Source organism: Elephantulus edwardii, unplaced genomic scaffold (assembly GCF_000299155.1).
Source record: "Elephantulus edwardii isolate Elephantulus edwardi_28Jun2011 unplaced genomic scaffold, EleEdw1.0 scaffold00127, whole genome shotgun sequence".
NCBI classification, from domain to species: domain Eukaryota; kingdom Metazoa; phylum Chordata; class Mammalia; order Macroscelidea; family Macroscelididae; genus Elephantulus; species Elephantulus edwardii.
In genome coordinates, this window is record NW_006399877.1 from 3246634 (window position 1) to 3273219 (window position 26586).

The following is a 26586-nucleotide window of genomic DNA, read 5'->3' on the forward strand; positions in this document are numbered from 1 at the left end:
TTGGACAAGGTGCTGTGATTCGTAGGTTTTTCACGGTCACCATGAGGTGTAACCTAGACATATAGTCTGGAAGCTCCATTGAGATCTATCCGCCGTGGGGGACCCTGTTGGTATTTGGAATACTGGCGGCATAGCTTCCAGAATCTTAGCAAGAGGCACCACGATACAACAAACTATACAATACAAAAACACACAATACAACAGAGAGTTGGTAGACTACCCTCTGACTGTCCTTCCTTTTCCCATCTCAGTGCCTGTCAGATGGACACACCGTCAGTCCCTGGGTTATAGACATCCAGCCTGTGGCCAGTCATGTTTTAGTGACATTTGAAATGATTGAGACGAACCCTACTCCCCACAAATGCTTCACCCTAATCACCTTCCCTTTCTGCACGGTCAGCTGTTTAACCATTGACAAGCCTTCACGGTCTCCCTTGCTCTGGCGAAATGAGAACAATTCCTACTCACCTACAACCCCGGATGAGGACTCAGAGGTGTGGGCTGGCCTGCGCTTCCTCTGAGCAATGATGGCTCCACGAGGCTCAGTGTGGACCTAATCGTGTTGTTTGATCGTGTGGGTCAGCACGGCATCCTCGCCTTATCCACTTCTCAGCATTTGGATCTCATCTCACTGACACGCTACAGATTTTCATGAGCACATTACTCACATTACTTGCATCAGATGTGCCCACAGATAAAGACTTATTACCTACAGACATCCTTGAGTAGCTTTTACAATTGGCCTAAAACCCAGTGTCAAGCTACCCTAGTGTGGGAGCCCCAATTGACTCCCCTTAACTTAGAGAAGAATTATTTGTGAAGAATATTAGATGTACCATCGCATGCCAGAAATATAAACAAATCTGTCTTGGAAGAAATGCAGCCAGAACGTTCATTGGAGGTGAAAATGGCGAGACTTCATTTCGTATACTGTGGACGTTATCCAGAGGGACCCGTCTGAGAAGGACGTCATGCTTGGTAGAGGGACAGTCAAAGAGGAGGACCCCAACACAATAACTTTGCACAGGAAGTTCAACGCCAGGCTCAAGTACAACAGTGATTGTGCTGCGAGGTGGAGGAGGGCTTCCTTCTCTTGAGCTTTGAGTCACAACCTGCCTGACAGAGCCTAACAATCACAACTTGGTTGGTTATTTTTTTATTTACAGAGATTTTGGATTTCCATTTATTGTTGCATTTTTCTTCCTGCCCACACCTCCCCCCCCCCCGCAGTTCGCTCTTCTCTTTGAAAAGTAAAAGAAAAATTCTTTCATTGGTGACAATTAGGTTTTAAGAATAGTGATGGGGCAGCTTGGATGGTAACGGAAAGGCAGCAGTTCAAACCCACCAACTTCTCCAGGAAGAAAGGTGTGGCCGCCACTTCCATAAGGAACACAGTCTTAGAGCCCCACGGACAGTGGGCCGCTTCTGTAAGGAATAGCCTCAGAGTCCCGTGGGCAGCTCTACTCTGCCCTGTGAGGTTGTTATGAATCAGAACTGACTTGAAGGCCGTGGATTTCCTTTGCTGCTGTTTGTTTTGTAGGCCTTAGATGTTCTTGCAAAATCTGTTCTATTCTTTCCACTGATCTCCTAGACTCAGATCAAGACTACTTGCCTTTTAAAATAGTTTATTCTAAACACATTTTCCCCATTGCAGTGGTTGTACTTTTATTGTTTCCACTAAAATAACAATGGGCTGTATTTAATTACTGAGTCTAGGTCCATGAACAAAGGGCTGGAGTGAGGTGAAGACTATTACTCTCCAAACGGAGTCATCGGAAGAAAAGGCAGCAAGCTGTTCCCAGGGCTTGCTGCCCTCAGGGTTCCATGGGAAACCTTCTCTGTCATCACCCCTGGGGTCCGTTCCATACCAGGTGTCACCTCTCGAGTCTGCAATTAGCCGTTAGGAAACCAGCGCTTGGTGGGAAGCGTCTAGCTATCATGGCGGTCTGTCCTTCCCTCGCTAAGGTGTCTAAGGTAGAGCACAGGCTTCCAAAGCTGCCCTCCGGAGCACATGCCATCTCTGTGGCAGGCATATAACACTGTTGAGAAGGCAGTGGCGGCTTTTCAAGGGGACACAGGGACATGGCAGACGCCGAGTCATCCTTAAGCCCCCGAACAGTAACAGCCTAGGCGTCGTGCCAGTTTTGACTCCTAATGACTCCAGGACAGAGCCGGACTACACAGGAGGAGCAGCATTTCCAGGGCTGAGCTTTAAGAGCAGATTACCTCATCTGTGTCTCATGGAGTGGCTGCTGGGTTTGAACCTCTTACCTTTTGGTTAGGACTGGAGCACTTAACCTCTGCGCTACCAGCATCGCTTTGCTAAGCTAGTGAGAGGAGTTTGGCCCTCAGAGGTGACCGTCTCCAGGTTAGGTCGTAAGACCTTCTGGAGCAGAGCGTTGCTCTGTTTTTCTAGCCCCGTAAAGAGTAAAATAAAATCAAAAGTCACGGATGCCTTTCGATTTGGAGCATGTGTGTGACTGCTAATCAAAGCCACATGTGTGGAGCGCCAGTCCTGCTCGGAAAAGGAAAACAGCTTCTGATGTGTTTGCAAGGCCGGAGGCGACGCTGATGCAGGCCCAGCCCTGCAGGGACTGCTTGGCTCTGGGAACCCTTGGGGACACGAGGTGGAGAGCCTGGCTGAGTGCATCCCTGTGTTTGGTGTCCTTGTCACCAGATGCTCGCAATTTCTGAGATCACTACCTTTCCCTCTGTCGTTGTGTCTCATCAAGTTGGAATCGGCCCATAGCTGACCCTCCAGCAGGTTTTCAGAGGCTGGAAATCACACATGAGGAGATCGCCCATCCTCCCACAGGACAGTTGGTGGGTTTGAACCATGTGCTTTGGGATTGCAGTGCGGTTTCTTATCACTAGGCCACCAGAGCTCTTTTCTTTAGAGAGCTGCTTTTATAATAAGGGGCCTTGGTGTTGCTCTGACATAGGTGAGGTCTGTATCCTAGCTAAGATTGAAAGCAAAAGCCTCTACACCAGAGTGGTCAGATAGTCCGGACTGTGGAAACCAGCCAGCCAGCACGTGGAGCGTGCTCAGAGGGCGCCTCCTGCCTCTCAGCCTCCCTTCTACGTCGGGATCAACCACCCAGGGTGTCGTTAAGATGCTGCTGAGGTAGGACGCTGCTAGTGTCCATCCGCTTGGCCCAGGACGTTCACAGGACATTGAAGGGGGTTCTGGCCAAGCCACCACTTGGTTCTGGAGACATACCTGGGAAGGGTCGCTTCACAAGGTCTCACTAACTCAAAGGATCAGATAGTGTTGTTGTTCGGTGCCCTCAACCCAGCTTCAGCTCAGTGACCCCATGGACAACTGAGACTGCCTGGCTCACGGCGTCCTCACAGTTGCTGCAACGTTTGAGCCCGTCGTTGCAGCCACTCTGCCAGTCCACCTCGTCGAGGGTCTTCCTCGCTTTCACTGACCCCTACCAAGCCTGCTTGCCTCCTCCAGGGACAGTAACGTGTCCAAGTGTGTGAGATGAGGTCTTGCATCCTTGCCTTGAAGCGGCATTCTCTCTGCACTCCTCACCGGACGGATTCGTCTGCTCCTCTAACAGTCCGGGTGTATTTGGTGGTGTTCATCAGAATCACTGTTGCTGTGTGCCGTCGAGTCAGACCTGACTCATAGCTGACCCTCTAGGGTACTCAGAAGCAGTAAATCACACAAGAACAGACTGCCCGTCCTCCTCTGGAGCAGCTGGTCGGCCAAACCGTGTGCCTTTGGGACTGCAGCACAGCTCCTGCCATGAGGCCACCAGAACTCCCTTCAAAATCAATCGCCACATTAAACTAGCGACTCTCAGGGCAAGCAGAGACACATCCTGCTGGTGAGGAAGACTGAGTGGGCTGATGCTGCGTGTGTGGCTCTAACTAGATGTGGCCACGTTAGGGAGGAAGCACGTCACCTGTGACGTGGGAACAGCAATGCACCAGGGGCCCTAAAAGCCTCCGGTGAAGCCCTGTGAGGGTGGAGATGCGGATGAGACTCTGCTCTTCCCCACTTTTTTCTCTCCAATATAAAAGGTGCCTTTTAAAGGGCTTTTCCTGAAGATTCTCTTTGGTCATGCTTGCTTAACACGATGATACCTTGATCATATTATTTATTACCATATGTTAGTGACAGCTTATGCATTGATAGTACGTAACTGGATGAATGAGACCTCGTCTACTCTACCCCCAGATAAAGAAGTCTGAAACACCAAAATCACACCCACCACCACTGAAGAGATTTTGACCCCTGGTGGCTGCATGTGACAGAGTGGAACTGTCCCACAGGGTTTCCTGGGGTTATAATTTTGACAGGAACAGCTCACCAGGTCTTTAGTTCAAGGAGTGGCACATGGGTCACACCTCTGGCCTTTGGGTTAGCCGTGAATGATATGACTGCTGTACCACAGGGCTCCTTAAAGAGCCTGGAAACTGTGGGGTTCACTTTCACAAGCAGCGTGTACGGTGGCGGGGTCAGCATCACCAGGCCTTAAGGAGCAGCTGAGCCCAGGGTGTGAAGGTCACGGACTGGGACAGGCGTGTCCTAACCATGAACCCATCAATCAGCCCTACTAGGCGGTCCCCCTTTCCGTGTCCTGACCTGGTCCCAGTCCTGGAGTCACGCCTCAATCGGGCCCCTTCATCCCTTGTGTTGTCGGACTTGATGCTGTTAAGTTCTGTCAAGCTCTTCCCATTCAGTGATTCAAGCTCTTCCCATTCAGTGATTCCTTAGAACAAAGCCCTGCCCGGTGGCTGCAGCCTCACAGTCTCTGTGGTTCTGGAGCCCTGGGGGCATCACTGGGCCGGTCCATCGCCTTACAGGCTGACCCTGTCCTTTTCTGAGCGTGCTGTCCTTCTCCTGGGACTGACCCTTCCTGGTAACATGCTCAGAAGGTGTAGGATGTAGCCTTGGTTCTAGCTTCTGAGGAGCTTTCTGGCTGTACTTCCACCAACATGGACGTGTTTGCTCCTCCGGCAGTCTCGGGACAGTCCACGTTCTTGACTAACATCTCTCTTTTTAAGGATAGCATTGAGATTCCTTGTGACACTCTAGGTCAGGAACAGTCCACACGTCCAACAGGCTGTGCCCCAAGTCACTCCGGTGCAATAGAGGTAGAGATAATGTCGATTTAAAGGCATCAATTCTTCAGTCTTCCAGAGGCAGTTTGAGTTTTTGGTTTATTTTTTCTTTTTCATTAGTTTGTCCTAGCGGACAGAAAGTCATGCTCCCAAAGCAAAGGTGGGTGACTTGACTCCGCGGCCCTCAGGCCTGCCTTTAGTTGTTTTTGGTGAAACATTCTTCTAGGTCGTGTAACCCTGGTATGTCCACGTGCTGTACAGAGGTAACTCGTGGTTGCTGTGGAGCGGAACACTGTGACACTGATGAGTCAAATGCAAGAATGGTCACCCATGGTGGACAGTGTTTGGTGGAGCTCCCTGATTAAAACAAGCTTGGAAGCAGGAGTGGCATCCACTTCCATAATAGCTTGTCTCTGGAAACCCTATGAACCTGGAGAAAGGACGAAAGTTATACAGGAAGTGTCCAGGCCTTTCCTTCATAGGGTCACTATGAGTCACCTGCAATTCAGCGGCACTTAACAACAACAACATTTCATTAGTTTATTTACAAAATTCTAATACGAATTTGAACAAATTCTTTCCGTTTCCCTCATCTTCTCACCCATCAAATTGTACAACCCAATGATTAATCCCCTCTTCCCCCTGCACATCCACATCCCTCTGATTCCAGCCTCTCCCACCCCTCCTGGATCCTTATACTCCTTCTACAATAACTGTCTTATACAATATTTATCCTTGTGAGACTGAGTTAGTTCACTCAGCATAATGCCATCAAATACACTGATCCCTGGCCACCCAGTGTGTTGGAGCAGAACTTTGCTCCAGGGAATTTCAGTGACTCTATTTTAGATCACAAAGCCTTTTTTCCAAGGTTCCCCTGGGAGGAGTCAAACCTCCAACCTTTCCATTTGCAGCTCAGTGCATTAACTGTTTGCGTCACCCAAGCACTCTACTTTCGTTTTCTCCTGCCACCCTTATTCCCCTGCCTGCAGGAAGGGAGCCTGCTGGTCCCCAAACTGACATCTTGCTGGAGACCATTTTTCACTCAAATACAGGCAGAACTCGGGGATGTCGTGGATCCGGCTCCAGAGCCTGGAAATGACATGGAATACAGTGAGTCAAAGGAGACTTTTGGCTTCCCGCTGCACACAAAAGCTATGTGGACACCAGGTTATCGCTCTTGTTAGATGTCATTGAGTCAACTGACTCGTAGAGACCCGACGAACGACGGATCAAAACCTCGCTCTGCACTGCAGCCGCCTCAGTCTCGGCCGTGCTCGAGCTCCCTGCCGCGATTATCGGGTCAGCCCATTTCATCCAAGGCCTTCCTCTCATCGTCCAGCACTCAGGCTGCATATGAGGTGACCACAGTCCAGCTACCTGACATAGGTGCTGACATCCGTATGTGAGGGAGCTCTGGCGGCCTAGTGGCAATAATGATATTTTGTTGTTGTTGTTGATTGTCTTTGAGTCAAGCACGACTCATAGCGACCCTATGAGCAAAAGGCCTGAAGCGTTTTCTAGACCTATCAATATTTATCAACGTTGGTAGAGTTTCCAAAGGCATGTTGTTTAGGAAATGATGTCACTCCTGCTTCCAAACCTGCCATAGAATGTTATTTGTTGAGCCACCTGCGATGTATAGCGACCCTGTGTACAGCAGCTCTGAACCCTTCCCTGTCCTGAGCCAGTCTCACTCACTCTGACACACCAACCCCCATCGCCCCAGTCTCCATCAATCCATCTCATCCGGGGTCTCCCTCACCTGCCCTGTCCTACACATTTCCAAGCGTGATGTCCTTCTCCAAGGACCAATCTCTCCTGGCCATGTGCCCAAAGTAAGTGAGACGGAGCTTCAGAATCCTAGCCTCCAAGGAGAGACTTGGTTTCATCCTCTCCAAGACAAACCCATTTGTTTACTTGGCAGTCCATGGAATGTTCAAGACTCTTCTCTAGCACCACAACTCAAAGGCATCTATTGTTCTGTCATCCTTACTCATTGTCCAACTCTCTTGAGCATAACAAGTAACTGCCAAGACCATGACCTGGATCAGGTGCACCTTGGTATCTAGACTGACATCACTGCTCTTCAGCACTCTGGAGAGGTCCATGACAGCAAATTTTCCCCAGTGCAATTCGTCTTTTGATTTCCTGACTGCTGGTATTAAGAGTGTTGATTATACATTTTAATAATTATAATTGTAAATAGTTTTTATTACATTCTTCTTGAAACTCTTCTTTTTCATTATGGTAAAAATACACAGAAATATGTAAGAAAACATTCGTCTTTGAGCATGTGAGATTCAGTGACATTAACAGTGCTCACTGCCATGTGTACTATAGCCTACCTGACAACTGTCACGCGGTGGTAGCTTGTGTGTCCTATTGTGTTGGAAGCCAGGCCACAAGTATCCCCCCCAATAGGATTACCCATGACCCCCGGACTTCACTAACTCTGACTAAGAAGAAAGCCCCGGCACTCCATTTCTGAGAAACTTGGCATGTGAAAACCTGATGAATCCCGCAGAACATTGTCTGATTGGACGCAGGGCCACTGGGTCCAGTGACTTAGGACACCTACCAGTTAAGGCATCTGGTGCAATGGTCACTGTTCCACTTTCCCTCATTTTACAACGCCCCTCACCAGAGGCTCACAGCTCCCACCCTGTGATTGTCAGAGTTGATGAGGGCAGAAGCGCAGAGGAGCGTGTGATGGGGACCAGAGGCAGACCAAGAGGAAGCTTGCCCCACAAGCACCGTTGTGTTTGGTTTGGGGGTAGTTCTTTGTGATTTGAGTGAACGTTTACAAAGCAATTGGTTTTCCTTTCAAGCACTTCTCCACATTTTGTCCTATAATGATAAGTATAATCCCTACAATGAAATGAGACTTCGTCCCTTCAGTCCCTCTATCCCACTGCTGCCTACCTTCTTGGCGCTGTCCTTGGATAAATGCTTTTGACTGGCTGTGGTTATTCTAAGGAGTGAGGGCCTCCCGGTGCAATGGCTGCCTTATAGGTTTGGCTGAAAGTTGATCCACGAGGTTTTTAACTCTGGCCTCACAGATACGTGGGCGCACACAGGCCAACTCAGAAGACTGGGCGTGATTTGTCAAATCACCCTTGGAATTGAAAACATATGTGATAATGACTGTTTTTCAGCGCTGTGGGTTTCGTGAATTTCCCAGTGGGGGGTGGGTTCAGGAAGGTTCTATGAGACAGGAACTAGGATGCAGTGGAATCCAGAAAGATGCAGTAAAGTTTGACAGCAAACATTTTGGTCACGTTATGCAACGTTCCAGGAACAAGCAGCGGGAAGAACTGTTCTTTCTCCCTGGCAGCAGCCTTGCATTCCTGCTATACGAGGGCGCTCGTCTCGTCTCGGGGAGTCGGTGAGGGGAGAGGCAGCTGCTTCGCCTTCCTCTGTGCTGAAGACTCCGGTCATTTCCTGACCGGGTCCAACACAGCTGCGGCTCCCTCAAGCCGAGCTCCCAGGCATCCAGGGAACTGTAAAGTTTCATTGAAAACTCCTTTCTCTACAGAACTAGGATTGCTCCCACGGTCCAGCCCTTTCCCATCTGTATGCACAAAACCCCTTTCCTTGAAGGAATGCTTCATTTCCTGGCCAATGGTTGAGCCAACACAGCTAATGGCCCAGATGTTAGCCAGAGCAGACCAAAAATGGGACCAAATGTCTAACACCTGGCCTGCACGCTGGCATGGGCCCCTGAGGCCAGGAGACTATCCTCCAGCACTTGAGGGACTTAATGGGCCAGAGCCCCTGCACACAAGCCCCCCCAAGGGGTCCCCTCTGAGACACCTGGCCTCTTGCCTATTTCTCTGCTGTCTCTGGTCTTTGTTCCTCCACTGCCTTTGTTGTGTCTTCCATCAAGAGCGTCACCACACCAGGGAGGGGAGGGGAGAACTTCATTCCTTCCTTCTCTCCTTCCTGCCCTCCCTTCCTCCTTTCTGCCCCCCTCCCAGATGTCAGAGAACATGGACAAGATTTCACGTGGATGCTCAGGACAGGCCAGGACACAGCTTGCAGACAGCCCAGCCTCCTGGCGGGCGCAACTGATGGATGCTGGTGCCGTGAGTTGATTCTGACTCCATGTGACAGAGAAGAGATGTTTCTAAGCTGGTCACCAGCTCTGTCCTCTCGCAGAGCCACGGAATGGGTTCAAACCACTCAACTTTAGGTTAACAGTCAGGTATTTAGCTGTTGAGTCACTATGACATTGTTGGTGTTGAAAGGTCGCCAAGTTGGCTCTGACTTGCAGTGACCCCAGGACAAAATCTTGCTGGACCCTGTACCGTCCCCACAATGCTAAAGTCCCTGCGCCAGCCGCTGCGTCGATTCCTCTCTTTCAGGATCTTCCCCTTGTTCTCCGACCTTCCCTTTTACCACACACGAGGTCCTTCTCCAGAACTGGCGTTTGCTGAAAGCCTGCCCAACCTGTGGGCGACAAGGACCGTCCTTGCTTTCAGAGAGCGTTCTGATAATTCCTCATAGTCCATTTTTATCCATAATACACGTATCCAGGATTCCCCAAAACCATAATTCAAAGACATGAATTCATATTTGATCTTCTGTATTGTGTATCTTTAACATGCATATGAAATTAGAAATACCATGGCGTGAGTCAGGCACAATGTAGCCCTTTGTTCTGAATATTTTAAAGAGGTCTTTTGCAGCTGATTTTCCCAATACAACATATTCATTGATCTCTTGCATGGAACATCCTAGATATTGAAGATATATCCAAGTAAAAGGAAATCTTTTTGACAGTTTATCACATAGTTTATTAGTCTGGTTGTGCAACTTTTTGTTTTCTGTATGTTGAAGTAGAATTTGTTCTGAAGGTTTGGCTTTGAACTTCTTCAGTAAGTGCTTCAATTCCTTTTCCCTTTTAGAAAGCAAGGTTTTATCATCTGTGTAATCCAGGTTGTTGAAGACTTCTTTCAGTCCTAATGACTCATTCTTCCTTCAATAATCCAGCTTACTAAATTATGTGCTCATTGTACAGACTGAATAGGAATTGGAAGAGGGAAGAACCAGGCCACCCCTCTCCTGCTTTGAAGCCATCCAGTGCCCTCTTACTCTGCCCGAACACCAGCCTCTTCCTCTCTGTCCAGGTTTTGCAGGAGCACAATGCAGTGTGGAGAATTGTCATTCTTGCAATGTTATCCAAATTTGTTATGATTTACAGAGTCTAATACCTTTGTGTTCCACTTCCAAAATGGCTTGCCTCCAGAAACTCTATGTACAAACAGTGCTCAGGCTGTTCATTCATAGGGTCGCTATGAGTCGTCTACGACTCAACGGCATTAAACAACAACAACAACAACAACAATACCTTTGTGTGGTCAATACAATACAAGCAAACATCTTACTGGTGATGTTTGCTTTCAGTCAAGATCTGTCTGAGTAAATAGTGTTATCCTCTTCTGATCCCAATTTGTGTATTTTCTCACAGTTGAGGAAGCTGAAGTTCAACCTCGGGGCCCTGCGTGTAGGGGAAGGGCCTCCATTTCTCTGTTCACTCCTTCAGCTGCTGTGGTCCTGGAGTTCTTGGTCCCTTGGAGATTTCCGTGTGGCGTCTTCACTTCTGCCCCCTCCCCCTTCCGGTTCCTGTTTCTGTGCCCCGTGATCTGTGTGGCTTCTGACAGCTCGGACGTAATTCAGTTTACGACATTCTCTACACTAACCTGGACTCACAAACATAACAGGTTGCAGTTGTTGTGTCATTGACTCAGCTGAACAGACCCACCAATGGGTTTCCAGTGTCTCCACATCACACAGGAGGCGATTGCCCATCCGGTGGATCCAAGCTGCACGCCTTTGGGTTGGCCGCACCTCCTCACTGCACCACCAGAGCTTCCTACCATTACACAGAAACCCTTACTTTCAAACAGGACTATAGCCACAAGCACAGGAGTTAGGATTCCAACAGATATCAGGGAAGGAGACAATTCAAGCTATAATTTAGTCTCAAGTCAAGACCTGTGGAGCTGATTGCTTCTTAGCTTCCTCTTTCCTTGAAACGCCTATCATTGTCTGCTGTCTTCCTGATGCCAAATTGCCTAGAAGTATTCAGCCAAAGAGCTGAGAAAATTCTCTTAATTCCCAGAGTTAAGGGAATAGCCCGTAATGTCCCCAGAAGGTTGCACGTCTCTTAACTCCATTGCCAAGACAATAAACATTTCCATTCCCTGGTTGAGAATCTTCAAAAGCAAAAATAGTTATTCCCTAGGTCAGCAATCATTAGCTTGTGGTTGCAACCCCCAGTGGGAAGTTCCAGTCGCCTGCGAGACAGGAGGTGGGTGAAAATTAGGAACAAATGTCGGAGCTTTTAGGAACAAATATGGACTTACAAAGCTCAGAGAGACCAGTGTGCCCATGGGACTCAGTTTGACTCATGCAGGCCGATGACAGTAACCAGACTTTTGTGACCAAGGAACAGTGAGTGGGGTGACTCAGCTTCAGGGCCTCTGCTGCCTCAGCCAGCTTTTCTACACATAACACTCTGGTCATGAAACCCCCACATAAACACTGGCCAGGCCAGGACTTTATATTTCTCATAGTTATGGCAAAATCTCTGTGCTTTTAGGGTTAGTCAGTGGCAGACAATGTGAACGAGGGTCTTTTGACAACTTTTCTAAAGCAATTTGCTGTTTGCTTTCTTAACTTCCAAGGATGTTGATTATGGATTTGAGATGAGAGGAGAAAGAAGCAGGGAGGAGTAAGAGAGACCAAAAGAGGCAGGAGGGCCTCTTCATGGTAAAGTTCTGAGAGCCAGGAAAGTAGCGAAGCCAAGAGAAAGGGAGCTCTCCAAGGGATGCTGGGAGAGACAGGCCTCTGGGATCCACAGAGAAGAAGACCTTCCCCTAGAGATGGCATCCCTGAGTTCAGACTTCTCACTCCACGAGCCATGAGAAATATGTCTGTACACATACACACACAGCCCCCAAGAAGCACTTGTCTGACCAGAGCAGGCAACGTACCTTAAAATCAGGAAAGGGACGCATCAGGATTGTATTTTTTTTTTCTCCATCCCTGTACAATCTAGATACTGAGCCAATAATCCAATAAATTGGACTCTGTAAAGAGAAGTGTGCCATCTGAATTGGAGAAAGACTCACCAACAACCTGTGTTACGTAGATGACACACCTTACTTGCAAAGTGAAGAAGACTTGAAAAAAACTCGGCAGTGGACCAACAGGCGAAATCATGATGGAGAAAAACCTGCAGTTGTCAGCGAGCGACTTCTTTTTACTTGGATCCACAACCAATAGTTAAGACATCACAAGACGTGTTGCACTGAGAAACTCTGCTGACAAGGACCTCTTTTTTCTCTCGGTTCTTTTTGTTTGTGTTTTTTTAAATTGTGATTATAATGAGAGTTTACAGAAGGTTGGGCTTTCATTCATTCATTGACACACATGGATTCCTCCCTTCCCCTCCACCTTCTCCTTCCCCCAGTTCACTTTGTAATGCACTTCTTGTCCCAGGTTGTTAATTGGCACGTATATAATGCCTAACATTCCTACATTCCTGTCAGTCTTTTCCTTTATCTGTCCCAGTGCAGTGTTCACATTTAAAGTGCTATAGAGCGAGAATATCCACTTGAAGATTGAAGTGTGTCTACTGCAAGCCACGACAGTTTCAGTTGCTTTATATGCTTTTGAAAGTTGGACAATGAACAGAGATGACCAAAGAAGAGTCAACGCCTTCATATTGTGGTGGGGAAGAGTGATGAATATCCCATGGACTTCCAAAATAACAACTATGTCATAGCGGCGGTGTAACCAGGGCGCTCCTTAGAGGCAAGGATACCGACACTTCAGCTCATGTATGTTGGTCATGCTATCAAGAGGGGCCAATCCTTGGAAAAAAGACATCCTGATGGGAAAGGTAGAGGGAGAATGGAAGACCCTCAATGAGGTTGATTGACACAGTGACTGTAGCAATGGGCTTGAACATGACGGAGAATGGGAGGATGACGTAAGGTAGTTAGAAGGCCCGGATTGGTTACTCATAGGGTCGCGATGAGCCAGAGTTGACTGGATGGCACCTAAAATCACAACCTCAGTGACTATGAGAGAGAGAACGTCCGTTTGCTAACACCAGAGCGATTTCTGTCATAAAGGCTGCAAGTTTATGTTGGTGGGGACCCTCCTGGTTAGGACCCACTGTTCTGGTCCAGTGACCTGGTTCTTCCAGGTTAGAGGAGACAGTGTCTTTGGTCACAAATGCTTTAGCAATGGGGAGGAATGGAAACAGATGAATTTTTTTTATTAGCATACAAATCCAGTTCTATCTAGTAATATTAACAGTTCTTCCTTGTACATGTGTGGATATTAGCTTATCATTGACCGCATTGTACGTCAGGATAAAACTTGACATTTTCTTTTTGACAATGAATATGACGAGATTCCTCTTCAATTTGTCATTGGTGAAAATACTGCGGCTAAACTCGCATTCTTGCTCTTTCACACTTTGGAGAAACGCCTGGCAGCAGTTTCCCAACGCAACATGGCACACTCCAGCACAGTGACATGGTCAGCGGGTATTTTGAGCCTCTCCGACTCAGAGGGATCATTTTTTAGCACTATATCAGACTCTATTTGAATTTACAGGGGTTTCATTGGTGAACTTTTGGCTCACTCATGGGAAGCATGTAGAACACTAGTTGAGTTGGTTAACTCAATTATGATGTTGGCTAAGAAGATAAAATATACCTTGGGCTGTCAGGAGAACTAAGAAATTTGTCTTGGAGGAAATAGAGGCAAATGCTCTTCAAAAGTGAGGACAGTGTGATTTTTGTCTCCTGTGTGGTGGGCATGGTAGCAGGAGGGACCAGTTCCTGAAAACGACGTCGCGCTTGGTAGAGAGTCAGTGACAAAGGGGCTGGTCCTCATTGAGATGGAACGACAGTGGGAGCAACAGTCGTCTTCACCACTGCAGTGGCTGTGGATGGCCAGGAAGGTGCAGGGTTTCATTTGTTATAAGGTCTCAATGATCAGAACTCACTGGTTGGCAGTCACCATGACAACAGCACTACTTGGAAGTAGCTTGTCAGACCTTTCCTTATAGTCTATCTTAGACTAGAAACTCTTCTGAGACTTGTCCCCCATGGGTGACCCTGCTGGTATCTGAAATGCTAGTGACAAGGCAGTGTACGAACCAGGACAGATGATAAACCAGCAATGGATGGTGGGCCCCCCCCCCATGACTGTGGGCTTCTGTACCCACATATTTCCCCTGTCTATATCAACACTGCAGTGGAGGCTTAAATTTCTGTCAGCTTGAGAAGTGTAGAGTGAGCTCTTCCCTTTTTATTTTCCAATTCCAGCTCTCTGCACATTCCATTACAATACTTTGCTTTGTCTTCCTGAGCTGCTCTTTGAAATCTTTTGTTCGGCTCTTTCACTTTGACATCTTTTCCTTTTGTTTTGACTTCTCAATGTTCCAGTGTAATCTTTATTATTATTAAAAACCTTAATTATTGAGGAGCTGTTTGAAGACTAAGGTGCGTCTGATTCAGGCCATGGACTTTCCAATCACTTGCTGTGCATCTGAGAGCTGCACAATGAGTAAGGATGACAGGATACAAACGGATGCCTTGGAGCTGTGGTGTTGGAGAAGAGCACTGAACATCCCATGGATGGACAAGAGAACAAACAGCTATGTCTTGGAAAAGGTGCAGCTGGAGTGCTCTTTGGAGGCAAGAATGAGGTGGTTTGCCCTCACATACTTGGGGCATGTTTTTGGGAGAGGCTGTTCCATGGAGAAGGATATGATGCTTGGAAGGGTGGAAGGTCAAAGAAGGAAAGGAAGACCCTCGACCAGGTGGATTGATGCTGTGACTGCTGCAATGGCCTCTTGTGTGTCAGGAAGTGTGAGGATGGTGCAGGACAGGACAGGGCTCAGATCTTAAGTTCAGAGGGTTGCTATGAGTCATACTCGACCCGATGGCATTTAACACGAATACCAACATTTCATTTGAGTTCTAATTAGAAGCAAACCTGACCAAGACTTACACCCATCTCTTCACAGATAAGTGAATAAGACATAAGCAAAAGCAAACCCACTGCCTTTGGGCCAAGTCCATCCAACTCGTGATGGCTCCCCGCTGGGTTTCTGAGAAGAGTGAGATTACTTCAACTCTATCCCACAGAGGAGCTGGTGGCTGCCAACTACCAGCCTGAGAGTCAGCAGCCCAACACTCACCCTGCCATGCCCCAAGGCACACCCCAAACTGAAGACAGAAGAAGGAAGCTGGAGAAATGTGTATCAGAACTGTGATTCTTATACTGCAAATTTGTGTCACCCCAGCAAGCGAGATCTCGCTCCTTTGTGTGTGGGTTAAATCACTTCTGGGGACTCCTGACTTACGAGAAAGAGCTTGGGGAGCAGGTCTGGAGCTGTGAAAATTGCAAGGAACATGGACCACACACACCTGAGCTGTATCTTCACGGCACTGCTTAGTACCTGTGGAAACCAGCCTCAGGTCGATGAACCTTGTCTTCCGTGTTGCCCTGATGATTCACGGAGCAAATACAAAGTGCTCAGCACAGAGCTTGTCACAGTGTATATCACAGCCATCCAGGAAATGTCACCTCAACTTCTCCAGAAGAACCGCCCCTCACAGTGGAAACCTTGAGATGCTGGAGATACACCAGGATGATTTTTTATTTTCCCAATTAAAATAAAAAAAAATTTTTAGAAAAGAATTTTTGTCTCTAACTTAAGAAGGCAAGAAAGCCAACTACCATCATGGTATCCAATGACCCCCACCTCCAAGTAGTCAACCCCCCACACTGTGCAAACCAGTAACAAAATATGAGAGAAGTGGTGGCAGATCACTTGATTTTTGTTTTTTCCTATTTTAAAATTAATTTTCATGAAAGTTTACAGAGACTTAGGGTTTCCAGTCATTCAATGCTGTACTTTTCTCCCTTCCCACCCCCCTCCCCACAATTGACTCTTCTCCTTGAAAAGTAAAACTTTTCATAGTGATGCAATCCCTCCCCACCAAGTCCACTCCACTCTTCAGCCTTCATTCTGGATTTTTGTAATGACAACAATACCCAATCATATAACCCTTTTAGACAATTCTTTCCCTCATCTGTCTCAGTGCAGTATACATCATTTCTCTCCTCCTTTTCTGTCTTTCTTCAACCCCGACATGGGTCTTGTTTTACAACCATGGCCCTATGCAATATTTGTCCTTTTGTGACTGAGATATTTCACTCAGCATAATATCCTCCAGGGTCACCCATTTTGCATATTTCATGAGTTCTTTGTTTTTCAATGCAGCACAGTATTCCATTGTGTGAATATACCGGAGCTTCTCTATCCATTCATTTGTTGATGGGCACTTAGGCTGTTTCCAGCTCTTTGCTATTGTGAACAAAGCCGCAATAAACATGCGTGTGCATGTACCTACTTGGGTGGTGGTTATGGTTTCTTTAGGGTAAATTTCCAGTAGTGGAATTGCTGGGTCAAATGGTATCTCTATTTGAAACTTTTTGAGAAAGCACCATACAGCTTTCCATAGTGGTTACACTATTTTACAGTCCTGCCTGTTGGTGAATAAGGGTTCCAGTTTCTCCACAACCTTGCCAGCATTTGATGTTTGCTGTTCTGTTAAATTTTGCTATTCTTACTGGGGTGAGATGATTATCTTATAGTTGTTTTGGTTTGGATCTCTCTTAGAGCTAGGGATTTTGAACATTTCTTCATGTGTTAATTCGCCATCTGAATCTCTTCTTTGGTGAAGTGTCTGTTCATATCCTGTGCCCATTTTTCAAATGGATTATTTACCTTTATCTTGTTGTGGTGCTCAAGTATTTTATAAATTCTAGGTATAAGTCCCTTGTCTGACATGTCATTGCCAAATATGTTTTCCCAATTTGTGGCTTCCTTTTTTACTCTGTTGGAGAAGTTTTTGGATGAACATAGGGATTTAATTCTTAGAAGGTATCATTCGTCTATTTTATCCTCTCCTGGTTGTAGGTTTTCCAGGATGCTTGGAAGACTGTTTATGTTGTGGATTAGGACTTCTAGAGTTCATCCAAGCTTTTCTTTAATGAAGTTTAGAGTCCTTGGTTTTAGTCCTAGGTCCATAATCCACTTTGAATTGGTTTTTGTGTGTGGAGTGAGGTGTGGTCTTGCTTAAGTTTTCTGAAGAGTTTTCCAATTTTACCAGCAAAATTTGTTAAAAGGCTGTTGTTTCCCCACTTAACTGATTTCATCTCCTTGTCAAAAATCAGTTTATGAAAAAAATCAGTTTATCATAGGTAGATGGGTTGATTTCTGAGTTCTCAATTCTATTCCATTGATCTATGTGTCTATCACTGTACCAGTAACATGCTGTCTTGACCACTACGGAAGTGTTGTAGGCTTTGAAATCAGGAAGTGAGATGCCTCCTACCTTGCTTCTTTTTTTAAGGAGTGCTTTGCTTATTCTGAGCCTCTTTCCATTCCAAAGGAAATTGGAGATTGTGTTTTCCATCTCATTAGTGAATGGAATTGGTATTTTTATTGAGATTGCATTGAACGTGTAAATTGCCTTTGTTATAATTGTCATTTTCACAATATTGAGTCTTCCTATCCATGAGCAAGGGATATTCTTCCACCTCTCCAGGTCTCTTTTTGTTTCTTGTAGTAATGTTTTGTAATTTTCTTTGAATAGATCCTTTGTCCTTCTGGCTAGGTTTATTCCTAAGTATTTAATCTTGTAATTAGCTATTACAGAAGTAACTCTGAAGATTGCACTGGAGTGTAGAGAAGCCAAAGCACAAGGAAGAATTCAAGATACTAAAGAGCTGAACAGAAGATTCCAAAAGGCAGCTCAGAATGACAAAGCAAAATACTACAATGAAATGTGCGAGGAGCTAGAGTCAGAAAATCAAAAGGGCCGAACTCGCTCAGCATTTCTTAAGCTCAAGGAACTGAAGAGCAAATTCAAACCTTGAGTTGCTATAATCAGGGATGCTTTAGGCAGAATATTAAATGATCCAGAAGGTATTAAAAGAAGATGGAAGGAATATACTGAGTATTTGTATCGAAAGGAATTGGCAGATACAGAAGAATTTAATGAAATAACATATGAGCAAGAGCCTATGGTGATGAAGGAAGAAGTTGAAGCTGCTTTGAAGGAAATAGCAAAAAATAAGGTCCCAGGAATAGATGGTTGAAGTATTTCAGCTAACAGATGCTGCCCTGGACGTTCTCACCAAGTTGTGCCAAGAAATCTGGAGAACAACCACTTGGCCAACTGACTGGAAGAGGTCTATATTTGTTCCCATTCCAAAGAAGGGTAACCCAACTGAGTGTGGAAACTACAGAACAATATCATTGATTTCACATGCAAGCAAGATTCTACTGAAGATTATCAAAAAACGACTGGAACAGCACTCAGCAGAGAATTGCCAGAAGTCCAGGCTGGGTTTAGAAGGGGTCGTGGTACTAGGGATATTGTTGCTGATGTTAGATGGATCTTAGCTGAAAGCAGGGAATACTAGAAGAATGTCTATCTGTGTTTCATTGATTATGCAAAGGCATTTGACTGTGTGGATCATAACAAACTGTGGCTGACTCTGAGAAGAATGGGAATCGCAGAACATGTAATCGTGCTAATACAAAACCTATACTTGGACCAAGAGGCAGTAGTCAGAACAGAGCAGGGTAACACTGCATGGTTCAAAATTGGGAAGGGTGTAGCCGGGGATGTGTCCTGTCTCCATACCTTTTCAACCTGTATGCAGAGCAGATTATCTGAGAGGAGGAGAAGTGTGGCGTCAGGATTGGTGGAAGATCTATTAACAATCTGCGTTATGCAGATGACACAACCCTGCTTGCTGAAACTGAGGAGGACCTCATGCACTTGCTGCGAAGGGTCAAGGACTGCAGCCTTCAATATGGATTCTGCAATCAGTGTGCTGTGCTGGGTGTGTTATATGTGAAAACACTGTCCTTTCTGCTGGTTGAGAACTTACCCCACTTTCTTATTCAGTTCACTCTATTTCCTTAATTGATGCCACAAGCAGAACAGGTAGGAGGCCTGCATAGCAGATGATTAGAAATGCAAATGCAATGCAAATAACAGCCAATCAACCTGCCAGCAGTGTAATACATGCTGTAACACCCAGAACTGTGGCTGCACATCTAATCCAGCTCATGACAACCGTGTCTGTGTCAGGGCAGAGCCGCGCTACCCGAGGCTGGACCTGGACCCACTCTTCATGAGGCTGGACCTGTGCTCCATGGGGCTGGACCTGAACCTGGGCTCCACAGCACTGGACCTGCACTCCACCGGGCTGGACCTGCACTCCAATGGACAGATTCACTCTCCGTGGGGCAGAGCCGCATTCCACAGGGCTGACCCACTCTCCACAGAGCTGGACCTGTGCTCCACAGGACAGACCCACACTGCACAGAGCTTGACCTGCGCTCCACAAGGCAGGTCCGCATCCCACGGGTCTTCAGTGGCTAAAAATTCTCAGAATTAAATCCCCAAATTATCCTAACTTCCTGCCCCCACATCATTTGCTCCAGAAGGCTGATGAACAGAACCCCACTCAGGGACAGTCAAACCTAAGTCCTATGAACAGGACTGCTGGACCTTGTGACAACCAAATTGCCATTATCTCGTCTCTGTAAATGCTGCCAGGAGCCCTGGTGGTGTGGTGCATCATGTACTGGGCTGCTAATTGAAGGTCAACAGGTTCAGTCCAAAAGCCATGCCGTGGGGGACAGATGGACGCTCTCTGTCCATAAAGATTTACACCCTAGACACCCACTACAGGGTCACTGGGAATCAGAGCTGGACCCAGAACAGTGGTTTTCATGATGAATAGATTTTACCATTGAACTTGATCCAAGTTGTTAGGTTCACAGAAGATGTGAAGATGGAAGCAGACACTGCTTGTTTGCTCTGGCGTCTGTTCCGACTCGTAGCTGCCCCACGTGATGCAGTAGAACTGCCATTGAAAGTCCTCAGATCTCTTCTTGGGAGCAATTCAATAGGTCTTTTCTCCTGAAGAGACTCTAGGTGGGTTCCAGGTACCAAATGTTCAGTTAGCAGTTTGATGCCACCAGCATGTCTTAGGTTCATGCAATAAAGTCTATTGGATTAATTGAGGCAAAGAGCTTGTGATCTAGTGACAAGGAATTGAAGGAATTGTACTATCAGGCCAAAGGCAGGCAGTTCAAATCCACCAGCTGCTCCATGAAATAAAGATGGCCAATCTCCTCCTGTGTGATTTACTGTCCCTCACTCCCCGCCCCTGAGGCTCAGCTAAGAATGGGCCATAACAACAACACCATGCGGAACATCTTCTGAAAGTCCACGTTTGGGGAGATTCTTTAAGAAATCTATTCCAACACAGGCCCTGCATACAACCCCCATTGTCTTACACTCCTGTGAGTGAAGGGCTCAGCTCCCCATCAGAGAGGCCTGCTCCCCAAATCAGGCCTAAAACTCACACCACAGTCTGTGCTCTGCCTGGTTTAACTAAAAGAATGTTGTAACAAAGTCCCACGAACCAGGTGACTAAACCACAAATTTATTCTCACGTTTCTGTCTCTCTGTCTCTGTCTCTCTCTCTCTCTGCCATCACCAGCTGTCTGGAGACTTGAAGCCCACATTCAGAGTGTCAGCAGGCAGGGCCATGCTCTCTCTGAAGTCACTAGGGGAAAATCCTTCCTTGTCTCCTCCAGCTTCTGATAATCCCACTCTTTCTGTGGCTGGTGACCTCACTCCAGTCTCCGCCTCCATCTTCACATGGCCTTCTTTCCTGTATATCCCACCTCCAGGAACTGGTCTCACCTAAAACCCGCCTGTAAAATTAGACACGAGTTTCTCAGCCAACTCAACGGCTGAGCCTCTCTGGTGGTACCAAGGCACCGGCAGTGTCATGGAGAAGGATGGGGAGTCTCCTCTGGTGTTATTTACAGCCGTGGAAACGTGATGGAGGGTCAGCTAGGAATCAGGTTCCAGCTTGACGACGAGGAGGAAGAAGACGTCACAGGGCTGCCATGTGCTGAGCACCCAGCAGGGAAGTCGGGCGTCCTCTGGTCTGGCCTCTGAGCTCAGAAACCATAGAGCCTTTGCAGGAAGTGTCAGCCCATCCTGCAAGCACACATCACGTGATGCTATCAGGGCCAGCCTTTCACCAGGGTCCCCAGGACAATCGACGTGTTCTAACAGCTCCTTCTCTCCTGCCCGGCTGAGGTGGTCCATGATTCAAGCTGTTTCGTTGTTCTCCTGCCTAGAAGCCAAGGAGCCCGTATTGCTGCCTTCTGTTGCTCTCTTTCATCTCCAAAATGCACCCCAAGCTCAGTTCTCCAACACACATCTTAGATAATTTGACAGGCGTTTGACACCACAATGCTTCTTCCAGAATTTATGTCACCATTTCCACAATGGAACATCCCAGAGTGGCTCCCTTGAAGGTACACTCTGCTTAATTCCTAGGGAGCTGTGTTGGAGATAGACCACCTTGTAGACGTTGGCCGCAAGCTTGTCTGCATGCACTTCAGCCCAGGGGTCCGTGCAGTCTGATTAACCAGGACAGAGGCCTCTATTAGAGGACAGCAGAAGGACATCCCTAAGACACCAGGATCATCAGTGGTTCTGCTTGCAAACAAGCAGAGGGAGTGTTTATACCACTGGGAGAAGGATGTGGGATGTCTGCTCCCACTGAGAAGCACAGCCTCAGAAGCTCAATGGAGGGTCGCCAAGAGGTGGAATCAGCTCACGGCTGCCGGGTTTCTGTTCTGTCAGAGTCTATAGGTCCTGGTTCAGATGGGGAGCCACAGAAGCCTTTGATGTTGATGTTTCCGTAAGACAACTGCTTTGGGGGAAGTCTGAGGTCAGAAGAGGGCACCTTCTGTTGATGCCGAAGGTGGAGGTGCTCCTCTGTTAACGCGGGGGCACTGGACCTAGCAGACACATTGATGCTGTGATGGTCGTATGGCGAAACAGAAGGCCTTCGAGCCTGGTCTCCACAACGTGACACTGTGTGGTCTCGGAGCTGCCACTCAGTTGCTGCAAATTCTATTCCTTTGTCTCTAAGGAAACTTAACAATACTTTGCTCCCACAAAGTTGTGAGGCTCCGGGATAATGACATTAAGAAGCCCGCAGACAGTGCCACCATTCTGAGGAGCCCTAAGCCACAGGCATGCAGCCGGTCCCTGGTCCCCCACCTACGGCTGTCATCTCGTACTGGCTGTGGCTTCAGGAATGTGATTGGTCTGTCTGAGCCTCAGTGTCTGGGTCTGTGGTGTGGAGACAGTTAATTGGAGGTACGAGATGATGAAATGTGGATAATGCCTGAGCAGTGGAACGTGGCACGTGGCAGCTGGTGATGACCCCTCGACTTCTGATTGTTCCTGGGAGAAGCAGGGCAGAGTTGATGCCTGTCTTACTTATCAAATGTTCTTGTAACGTAAGTGCCACAGCAGATGGCTTTAACAAGAAAAAACGTATTCTGTCCCAGTGTAGGAGGAAAGAAATATTCATCCAGGGCACCAGTTCTAAGAGGCTTCTTTCTCTTTCTGTGGACTCTGTGGGGAAACCTTTTCCCTTCAGCATCTGTGGGCATGGTGTCCTCTGAAGACCTTCCTGGGCCTACCTCCTAGTGTTCCTCTGGGTATAGTGTTGTCAACCGAAGGAAAAGACAAAGATGGGGATACACAGGAATGGGGGTCAAGCCAGAAAGTGTGAAGGCAGGGAGCTAACAGCTGGCAGGACTGCAGCTCCTATGCTATGCTTTTCTGGGTTTTATTGAGAATCGTCAGGAAGGTAACAAAGGAAAATCACCAGCAAGTAGTAAGTAAAAACAAAGGATCATGGGGTATTGTTTACCTTATGCTTATCTCAGGTGGGAGGGATTCAGTAAATACAAACTAAAAATAATCTAGACTCTTAAGGAATTCCTTAGTGCCACAGGGTGAATTCTAGCTTGTATTATGCCTCCCTCATATCTTGATATAGCATTTGGTTTACTATTAATATTAAATTTGATATTCGGCTTCCCACTGTATAGGAGGCTCAAAGTGCTGGACTTGGGTCCAGTGGCCACATTCTGCATCCTGTTCTTTATTTATAAGACCAAGCTCCCTCTTTTTCTGCTTGTTCCTGTTCCTTTCAGATCTTGTTTGTTGTTTACCGTAGAGTCAGAACTGACCCATAGCTGACTCTCTAATGAGTTTTCAGAGGCAGTTAGTCACACAGGAGGAGACTGCCCGTCCTCCTACAGAGCAGATGGTGGCGTCGAACTGTGTGCCTTTCAGATTGCAGCACAGCCTTTTGCCACCAGGCCACCAGAGCTCCCTTTCTTTCATATATGGTAAGATTTTATCAGTCATTTTACCAAGGAAAGACCCCTTGTGTCAGACCAGAGCTGTGACCTGGTTCACAGTGTTTCACCCCACCTTAATCTCTTCATAGCAGGTTGATCATATCTCAGATCACATCATGGTGAATTATTACATCATTGCACAACTGCCAAATCACATCATTGCACAACTATCAAACCCCTGGAGCCAAAGGCCACCCACGTCTCAGGTACCTAGTGTGCTATAGTGCAGGTGACCTGAGTGGGTGCTTCTAAAAAATAGACCTGGACCATTTCACAGTCTGGAGGAGAAAGCCCACATCATATTCCTGTCTATACTGAGACCACCTTGTGGGCAGCCCTGGGTGGGTGACCTTGACGCCTGCAGACGGCTGTCTGTGGTCTCATCTTTCCCTTGTGTATCCCTCTGGGTCAATGACACTCTTTTCCTAACTCAGAAATTATTGTTGTTGTTGTTATGTGCCGTCGAGTCGTTTCCGACTCATAGTGACCCTATGCACAACAGCCCTATACCCTGCTCTATCCTGCGCCAACCGCACCGCCTCTGACACACCCATCCCGATTACCCCAGTCACCGAATCAATCCATCTCATAGAGGGTCTTCCCCTCCTGCGTTGTCCCTCAACCCTTCCAAGCATGATGTCCCTCTCCAAGGACCCGTCCCTCCTGGCAACATGTCCAAAGTATGTCAGATGAAGCCCCAGAATCCTTGCCTCCAAGGAGTGGCTTGGTTTAATCCTCTCCAAGATAAATCCGTTTGTTTTCCTGGCAGTCCAGGGTACATTCAGTACCCTTCTCCAGCACCACAGCTCAAAAGCATCCACTCTCCTTCTGTCCTCCCTAGTCATTGTCCAACTCTCTGATGCATAACAAGTGATTGCAAATACCATGGCCTGTATCAGGCGCACCTTAGTCTCCAGAGAGACACTGTTGCTCCTGAGTACCTTAGAGAGGTCCCTAACAGCAGACTTTCCCATCGCAACCAGCTTTTTGATTTCCTGACTGCTGGTGCCAAGAGTGTTGACTGTGGAGCCGAGCAAACTGGAGCTGTGAACACACTCAATCTCTTCATCATCCATCCTGATGCTGCCAATTGGTCCAGTGGCGAGAATCTTTGTCTTCTTGACATTGAGCCTTAGTCCATACTGAAGCAGAAATTATTAGGGAGAAATAATTACACTTAAATGATATAAGACTTAGACCCCATTCTGCACTGATTGGCTTCATTAAAATAGTAAAAGTAAAGTTCTATTTCTAAACAAGGTCACATGTATGAGGACCAGAAAGTCAATGCATACTTTGGCAAATGCATCACAGCCAGGACTAGGTCTTCGGGGAGGTGCACCCAGATATTACTGCAAACCCAGGATCCTAGATTAAAGCTAGACTTGGCCGTGGTGCTGCTCAGCTTGTCAGGAAGGTCATCTGCAGTATCCCCGCTGAGCAGGCCTGAGCTCTGTAAGCCTGACTCATCGCCTGTGCACAGTCTTCCTGGTGCCCCAGGAGCTGGGCAGCCTCACATGTGTGTCCAGGGGCACAGGGTTAGAACATGTGCTCAGACTTGTCCTTAGTTGAGTGCATGGGAGAATCTGGGCATGAATCTAGAGACCCTACACTCATGGAGGTGGAGCCCTCCTTTCATGTGATTCCCAGATACTGTGTTTGTCATACATTGAAGGTTTGTGGCTTCAAGCAAGTCTATTAACACCATTTACCCAACAGCCTGTGCTCACTGACTCCATGCCTCTATATCACATTTGGTAATTCTCACAGTTTTCCAATTTTTTTCCATTGTGCTAATGCACGCTTCAAAAACAAAAATCAAAGTCCATTGCTCTTGATTTAATGCTGACTCCTGGTCACCCTTCACTGGGTTTCCAAAGCTGTAAATCTCTCCAGGAGGAGACTGCCTGTCATTTTCTAGTAGGCCAATGATGGATTTGAACCCCTGGCCCTTTGGCTAATCACTAAACTTGTAAAATACTATACCACCAAAATTCATTATTGTGACTGCTCAAAATTAAAAACGAAACAAGCTCACTGTGACTGAGTCTATTCTGACTCTAGCATCGCTGTAGGCAGAGGAGAATCGAACAATAGGATTCATACGGTTGTAAGCTTTGCAGGGACAGAGTGGGAGCTCTTTCTCCCACAGAGAGCAACGAATGCGTTCAAAGGGCTCACTTTTTGTTAGCCCGCTGCACCGTTGTGCTTGTTATGTATGGTCGCGTCGGGATTGATGCAGAGTGGGTCTCCAGAGGCAGTAAATTAACACACCCACCTTTCTCCCACAGAGCAGCTGGTGGATTGGAACCATGTGCCTTTAGGTTGGCAGTGCAACTCCTTTCCACTCCGCCACCAGAGCTCCCTCCTGCACCAGCAGGATTCCTTTCATAGACTTCTCACTCACCCACTTTGGTCTAGTGGATTATGACTCATAATGACCCTCCATTGGGTTTCTGAAACTATAAATCTCTACAGAAAGTGACTGCTCATCTTTCTCCCACAGAGCAGCTGGTGGATTTGAAACACTGGTCTTTTGGTTTGCAGAGCAATACAATGTCATCAGAGCTACTCATAATAGACTGCTACAGAGTGTAAAATCACAGTAGAATGTGAAATCAAGTTTTCTATACTCTTCCCATTAGGACAGAGACTGGCTGCATCTTAGTGGTCTTGATGGCTTATTTTGGGAAATCATCCCAGATGGTTTGTGTCTCTTTGTCTCCACTTTTCTCTGAGAGAGATTGCTATCTTCTCCCCTATTTAAGTGCTGGTTCTTATTCTTAGTCAAAACATAGCTGTGTGCCATCTGCTTTGTTCTCATACCAGAGATTTCCATTTGAGAAGGTAGGGCAGTGAGGCATGCCAGGAAATGTCAGTCCCTTCTGATGCTTTTTAACTGGGGTGTTGGTGGAGGCTCTCATGGACGACCAGAACAACAAATCTGCCTTGGAGGAAGCAGGACCAGAACACTCCTTAGAAGCGAGGGGATTAAGCCTTCACCTTATGTACTTCGAGTATGTTTTGGGCTTGTTATCAAGAGAGGCAGTCCTCAGAGAAGAACGTCATGCTGGGTAGAGGGTCAGACGAAAAGAGGAAGATCCTCAGTGAGGCGCATCGATAGAGTGACTGCACCA